This window comes from Nycticebus coucang, chromosome X, assembly GCF_027406575.1.
Source record: "Nycticebus coucang isolate mNycCou1 chromosome X, mNycCou1.pri, whole genome shotgun sequence".
NCBI classification, from domain to species: domain Eukaryota; kingdom Metazoa; phylum Chordata; class Mammalia; order Primates; family Lorisidae; genus Nycticebus; species Nycticebus coucang.
Genome location: NC_069804.1, coordinates 127,390 through 135,322, shown reverse-complemented (window position 1 = coordinate 135,322; position 7,933 = coordinate 127,390). Strand labels below are relative to the sequence as shown.

Below are 7,933 nucleotides of genomic sequence, written 5' to 3'. Positions count from 1 at the left end.
CTCAGAGCAGCATTACTACCAACAGGAAAGGTGGAAATAGCCCGAGTGTCCCTTAGGGATGAGTGACATTGGACTGTCACATGTGGCCAAACACACTGTGGAAAATAACTCAGCCATGAGAAGGAGGGAGGCCCTGAAGCCACTGCAACCTGGGCGAACTCAGGGACATGACGCTCAGGGAGAGAAGCCGGAGGCAGGTCACCCAGCACGTGGCTCTGCTGAAGTGAAATGCCCAGAACAGGCCAGTCCACCGATCAGGACGTGGATTCGTGGTTATCTGGGGCTGGGAGCCATGAAGAGTTTTGGGGTGAGGGAACAGAGCTGTGGCGTTTCTTTCCCGAGTGATAACAATGTTCTAACACTTCTGTGAATATATTTCAAGCATACTTGAAGCTGCTGACTTGAACACTTAAAATGGGTAAATTGTGAGATGTGTGACTTATATCTCAATAAAGCTTTTTTCTTAAAAAAAAAAAATCAATGTATATACTGTATTAATAGAATAAAGGACAAAAACCAAGAGATCATCTTAATAGATGCAGGAAAACTATTCCAAAAAATCCAACACCGTTTCATGATAAAAAGTGGCTAAACCAGAAGCGGGAAGGGGGCTGGGGACAGGAACTCTGTCAACCTGGTAAGGGGCTGGGGACAGGAACTCTGTCAACCTGGTAAGGAGCTGGGGACAGGAACTCTGTCAACCTGGTAAGGGGCTGGGGTCTGGTCATGCCAACCCCAAAGTGCTGACTCCACCCAGGCTGGTGTGGCCCAGCAGGAGGAGGAGGCCTTGGGGACCCCAGCACTGAGCCTCGGGAGTGTCCCTACACCCCGGGAATAGCAGAGACAACATACACCGAGGAGACGAGGGCCCGTGGACTTGCAGAAGGTCCCACCTCCTCCATCACTGAGATTGTCACAGTAGGTCTCAGGATGAGGAGCTTCTTCAGAAAGGGGCCTGACCTGGAACACCGATGGTCAGTCATCACCCCATAAATGCCAGGCGCCCAGTAAGAGCCAAGAAATCGGAACGGGCTGCAATTCCACCCTGAAAAATGAACCCCTACCCCCTTCTGAGCCAGTGGCACACCTTGATGGAATTTGATTCATGTAGGTGACGTGCGTCACAGAAAAATGAGACTTTGGGACGCCGAACAGAATAAAAATGTCATGAAGGAAATGAACTGCATTTCATTTAAAATATGTAACAAAGCAAATGCCACAACAGACTATCTACAACAAAGCACTTTTTTGTTACTTTAAAAACAGATTACACAAACACTGCCACAATGTTTTAGATCAAACAGGCCCATAAATGTCAGGTTAAGGGGATTTTTTCTTTCTTTTCTTTTCTTTTTTTTGTACAACTTTTTCCCATTAAAACAGTTTGGGTTTTGCCTAGAATTATTACCTCCCTGAACAGAAAGCACATTTTTGTTTCAGGAAAAAAAAAAAAAAGAACCCACCCGCAATTATGCTATTCAATTTGTGGCTACAAAGATGTACTGTAATATAAAGTAATAAAAAAGGAAAAACAATATAAAGTGAGAGTTAGACATTAAATTACCCAACAGAAACCTGAGAGAAGGAAGCGACTTTACTGTATTGAGAGAGTTTACGAACGTGTAATCAATAATAAAGTTTATACATCCTGTCTTACGACTTGATTAAAAAATTCTTCTATTTATTAAATAAGTCTATGTTATTTCCAGAAGTAATGAAACAGCTGCCATGCGCCCAGGGGGCATTTTGCTTTGGGGGGAAGAGTCGGCAGTGGGGCTGCGCTGGGGTACTCCTTCCTCAAGTGCTGACAGGAACACTGGAGCAAGCCACGTTTATCTCTGGGAGGACTTATTGTCACAACCACTTCCTCTCACTCAAAGAAAGAGCACAGAGAAATCCAGGTGTGCGACTCAGAATCCTGCATTATCCAAATGTTCTCATCACTGGAGAGAAGCTGCGTGGCTCTAATTTAGCACAACTTCTATTTCCAAGCTGCAGGAAAATAACAAAGAGCTTTAATAACAAAGGCCTTGGATGTGTAAGTTGGGAGTCTCTAAACCCCAATGTATGGCCTCCTGGCCTGAGAATGCTCGGGCTGCACTGTTTACTGTGCACATAGGCACCCACCCCTCCCTCATGGGTGGCTGTGCCACCACGAAGCTACCCATATTTGCACAGAGCACCCTCTGACCCTACATTTTATGGCAATTTTGCCTCCAGCCTTAGCCTTTCTGGTACCCCACCAGGGCAGTGGTCACTTTGGGCAGAGAGGCTAGTGGGAGCTTGAGAGGTGTAAGAGGGAGAGCAGCCACCTGCTGGGGGCCACAAGCCTGGCTTGAAACCTCAGCTCCACAGCACATGGGGGACATGGCTTCATCTCCATGGGGCTTCTCACCTGTGAGGGGGATGGCGGTGCCCACCCAGGAGCGTGCATCCAGAGACACTAAGAAGGGAAAGGGACCCAGGGAGCCCCCCTCTCTCCCTCCCTCCCATGCGAGGACTCAGGAGAAGGAGCCATCTATGAAGCAGGAGATGAGTCCTCACCATACACAGCCTCTGCCGTCTTGGACTTCAGCCTCCAAAACTGTGAGCAGTAACCATCCCTTGTTGAAGTTGCTCAATCTGTGGTATTTTGCTCTGGCATCCCAAACAGAGTAAGATAATGTCTTTGAAGTAAATCAGGCAAAACTAAATGATCAAACATGGCCTCTTCCTCTCCTCTCATATGGGTCTCCTGGGGCTGCTGTGACAAGTTGCTGCAGCCTGGGGACTTCACCCAACAGGAATCTACCCAGTCACAGTTCTGGAGAATTTATGTCCACAATCCATGTGTCCACAGAGTTGCTTTCTTCTGGGGGCAGTTGGGGGGAATCTCCTCTGTGTCCCTCTCTCAGCTTCTGGGGGTGCAGGTGGGGCTTGGTCTGTAGGGCTTTGCCCCCATCTCTGCCTTCATCTTCCCCTTGCCAATCTCTGTGACCCAATTTTCCCCTTCTTATCAAGACACCAGCCCTAATGAATTAGGATCCACCCTAAGGACCTCTTTATTATTTGATTACCCTGTAAAGGCTCAGTTTTAAAATAAAGTCACATTCTGAAGTCTTGGGAATACAGACTTCAATGTAGAAACTGGGGGGGGGGGGGAACGTGCTCTAGCCACAACGACACCCACCCCTTCCCCGTGTTCATGCCTCTGCACACTGTCTCTGCCATCCGGATGCCCTGTACCCTTCTCTCCCTGGACTCCGTGGTGCCTTGTCCACAGCAATGTCATAGAAGCAGGACCCAGTATTATTGCCCACCTCCACAGCACAGACCACAGGCCCCTGGAAGCCACATCTTACCAGCTTCCATATCCCCCTGACTCAGTCCCCTGAGGTCCTCCCTTGCCACAGACTCATTTTGTCCCTTAAGGCAGTGATTTTCAAATGTTGTGCCATAGCACACTGGTCTGCCGAGAGAGGATCTTAGGTGTCCCATGAAAAATTTTAAAGATCATTAATTAAATTATTTTCAAAAAAGTTCAAAGCATAGTAAATATATTCTTTTTTTTAACTTTTTTCTTGATCAACATAATTTAAGTGTGCCATGGAAGTCTTAATGGGTTCAAATGTGCCGTGAGATTAAAAAAGATTGAAAAACACTGCTTAAAATTCAGAGGCAATGTTCTTTTTCTTTTTTTGCAGTTTTTGGCTGGGGCTGGGTCTGAATCCACCACCTCCGGCATATGGGGCTGGTGCCCTACTCCTTTAAGCCACAAGCGCCGCCCTCTTTTGTTTTGAGACAGTCTCACTTTGTTGTCCTCGGTAGAGTGCCGTAGCATCACAGCTCACAGCAACCTCCAACACTTAGGCTTAAGTGATTCTCTTGCCTCAGCCTCCCAAGTAGCTGGGTCTACAGGTGCCCGCCACAACTCCCAGCTATTTTTTGGTTGCAGTTGTCATTGTTGTTTGGCAGGCCTGGGCTGGATTCGAACCCTCCAGCTCTGGTGTATGTGGCTGGCACTCTCAGCTGCTGAGCTACTAGTGCCGAGCCCAGGAGCAATGCTCTAATGCATGAGCTTCCACCAAACAAGTCGATCCCTGTGAGAACCAAGGAGGCTGGCTTTGGAGGAAACACCAATTTAATATAGAGGAAACAAAAATATGGGTATATGGAGCTGAACACAGTGGCTCACGCCCATAATCCCAGCCCTCTGGGAGACGGAGGCAGGAGGATCTCTTGAGCTCAAGAGTTTGAGACCCACCTGAGCAAGAGCAACAACCCATCTCTACTAAAAGTAAAAAATTACCCTGGTGTTGTGGTGGGTATCTGTAGTCACAGCTACTCAGGAGGCAGGAGAATGGCTTGAGCCTAGGAGTCTGAGGTTGCTGTGAGCTGTGACACTATGGCACTCTACCCAGGGTAACAGAGTAAGACTCTGTCTCATTAAATAAATAAACAAACAAATAAAGAAAAAAGAAAGAACATAGTTCTCTTCCATTATTTTTGTGCTGGGCAGGCAGGGAAGCCATCTATCTGGTTCTGCTGGAGCGAACTCCCTGGGGGTCCGACTGGGAAGTTGCGTCTTGTGCACATCTGAAACTCTGGTGGGGCTCCTGAGGAGGATGGGCTCAAAGCCCAAAGACAGGACTTTTCAGGACTCACTGGCTATCAGGAGCAGCCCTGTGCTTCCCACTCAGGAGACAAACCGGGGCCTGAAGTTGCTGCAGAGCTGGTAGTTTGCTGGCTGGAAAGGGAGAGCTTAGCTGTGGGTATTGGGTCACCCCATGAAATTTCCTGAATGCCAGACTGCTCCCCCAGCTCAGTGGGCCCGAGAGGTGGGGAGAGCTTGGGAGGGACCAGAAGGTACAGGGAGTCCTTTGCAATCAGTAGGGCAATGGCCCATCCTCTGTCACAGGAAAACAAAACGTCCCTCAGACAATTATTCCAAGCTGGACTTCAAACCCCGAAATCAGGGGTTTTACACACTCTTCCACAAGCCAGTGGAACAGGACTAAAAAAAAGAAAGACACTAGCAAGGCTAGGAATGCCTTAATCTTCCTCCCAAAATAGCAAGACCACACCAATTCATACTGTCCCCAGCTGCTCTCCAAAAATAGAGCCACTCCACCATGCCACTGTTGGGTGATGGGCACGGAGGTGAGGGGACATGTGCCGTCTGCACGGATGTTTTTGGAGGCCTGAAATCCAGTCTACTTGTCCTGCAGCCAGAAATAGCCTCTCCTGCCCAGAGGCATGAGGCGTCCATGGGGAGGTGGGCCAGGCAGCTTCTGGTCAACCACCTTCCTCTGTGGACACGCTACAGAGTGCAGAGATGGACCTGTAACGCCCAGCCTCCTATAGTGTAAAGTGGCATCATTAGTCTCCTGCTGGCTGTTTCACAGGGACCTTTCTGCACTGACTGTTTCCAGAGGTTTTTCAGTCTTCTCCGTGGGGCCCTGGCACAGTGGTTACTCACCTGTGTCTTCTGGGAGGCTCCTCCAGTGTCCCCTGGCCCATTAGCACCCATCAAGGGCTCTGTCCTCCGAGCCCAAATGAGTCATCCCAGTATGTTCAGAACATACAAGACAGAGCTAGGCAACATGCAGTGGGAGCAACCTACTGGAAACAGGGCCAGTGCACACCTCTGCTTCTGAGTGCAGGATTTCAACTTGAGATGAAGAGGGCTAATGCTGACATCAAGGTGACACACATAGCTTGGCCGACAAGCAGGTGCTTCCTGGGTGCCTTGCTCAGCCTGAGCGAACGCTGGCAGGTCCAGGTGGACATGCACTGGACATACCAGCCTTTGCAGTGAGTGGCCCACTGGCTCTTGCTCTCGGGGTGGGGGACAACCCAGGGCCACACCTCGGGAATATCTCTCCCAGGTGAGCTCACCTCACCACACACCTCAGAGGCAGCAGAGCTGGCTTTGTATATCTCCAGGTTCCAGTGCCAGGAGACAAAGAGGCAGGAAATTCCTGAAAGCCACATGCAGACAGCACTAATCCTAACCCTGACGGGCCTGACCCTAACCCTGAGCACCTTAACCCTAACCCTGATAACCCTGACAGCCCTGACCTTAACCCTGACAGCTTTAACCCTAATCCTGACAGCCTTAACTCTAACCCTGAGAGCCCTGACAGCCCAGACCCTAACCCTGACAGCCTTACCCCTAACCCTGACAGCCCTGACCCTAACCCTGACAGCCTTAACCCTAACCCTGACAGCCCTGACCCTAACCCTACGGCCCTGACCCTAACCCAAACAGCCCTGACCCTAACCCTGAAGAGCCTTAACCTAACCCTGACAACTGTACCCTAACACTGACAGCCCTACCCTACCCCTGACAGACATACCCTAACCCCGTGGAAGCAGGCAGTGGGCACATCCACCTCCAGTCCCACAACCTCCAGTGGCTCTGAGAGCATTGGCCACATATAGACCCCAGAGAATTCACTCCCTGGGGTGGGTATGGGGTTGAAATCCACATTTGAACCTTTAAAACCATCTTGATAATTCCTTGGATTATGAAAATGAGGTAAAGAAAAATAAAATTACACATGATATCGTGTATGAACATATATATCACATCCAACTTGGGATTATTTGACTTAAAATTTTAGTGTTTAAAGGGTGCAAAAGCATATTGTCAAGTAGAATCTGCAGTTTGGGAAGTCATATAACCATCCTGTTTTCACTTTCAAAACAGTAATAAATTACACGAGATGTTTGACACTTTACTATAAAGTAGGTTGTGGCAAGTTATTTTACCCAGCTATTGGAGAACGTGAGAGTTCTGAGCATGTCAAAGGTGGGCTCAGCTGTGATGCTCAGTGGGTTAGGGGCGCCTATGATGTTTTCAACTTACAGTAGGTTTCTCAGTAGGTAACACCACCCTAAGGCAAGAAGCATCTGTCATATGATACACTGTTGTATGTATGTATGTAATAATAGTTACATATGTAGAGTGTATGTTATGCTATCTAATTGTATATGTATATAAGAAAATAGTAATATACATATGTATATTTCATATCTTGTATGTTACATAATCAATAATCTGTATTGTATAATTATATAAGGCATATTTTGCATATTACATGGGTATTCCAGATAGTGAGTTCACGTATTGTAATTACACATTTTATTCTACTATATGTGTGTGTGTATATATATATATAGAGAGAGAGAGAGAGAGGGAGACAGAGAGAGAGAGAGAGAGGGGGAGAGAGAGAGAGAGAGAGAGAGAGAGTCTCACTCTGTCCTCTGGGTAGATTTCCATGGCATCATCATAGCTCACAGCAACCTCAAAGTCCTGGAACAAGCATTCCTCCTGCCTCAGCCTCCTGAGGAGCTAGGACTACAAGAGCCCACTGCCCATGCCCAGTTAATTTTTTTCTACTTTTAGTAGAGATGGGTTCTTATTCTTGCTTCAGCTGGTGTCCAACTCCTGAGCTCAAAGGGATTCTATCACCTAGGCCTCCCAGAGTGCTGGATTACGGGTGTGGGCCACTGCGCTCAGCCTGTGTCCCACAGTATTTCTAGCATGTAGCTTTAACACACAGCTTTCCGTGTGCATGTGCACAGCTACCTCAGAAAGCTGAGCAATGTCTGTGCACAGCCTGCAGATGACCCGCCCACCCTCTGTTAGAGCTCAGGCCGGCTCTGTGAAAATGTGGCACATTGTTTTCAGATTCCTTTCTCTTGCCTAAAAGCACATCATGGATGTTCTTCCCCTCGGAGCTGACAAGTGCTCATGCCTTTTCCTGGGTGCTTATCACCCTCCTCAGGCCCAGAAGCACAGCCACCACCCTGCTCTTCCTCCAGGCCAGTTTTTCCCTGTGTCCCATCTTGGCGCTGGGCAGGGGCCTTGTTCCAGCTGGGCTCCTGAGCCTCTACCTTCATGCTCACGGGAATGATGGTGGGGGCTAAATCTTGAGAACTCACTATC

The 7,933-nt window shown here is 48.4% G+C and overlaps 1 long non-coding RNA gene across 1 annotated transcript; it reads right to left on the bottom strand.

Moving 5' to 3' along the window:
• Window positions 1-1,454: 1,454 nt before the first annotated feature.
• On the bottom strand, window positions 1,455-6,782 carry LOC128577321 (uncharacterized). The gene is made up of 3 exons (XR_008377557.1): window positions 6,196-6,782; window positions 2,545-6,060; window positions 1,455-1,992 (listed from the first exon to the last, which is right to left on the bottom strand). It is a non-coding gene; the product is annotated as an uncharacterized LOC128577321 (long non-coding RNA).
• Between the last annotated feature and the right edge of the window lie 1,151 nt (window positions 6,783-7,933).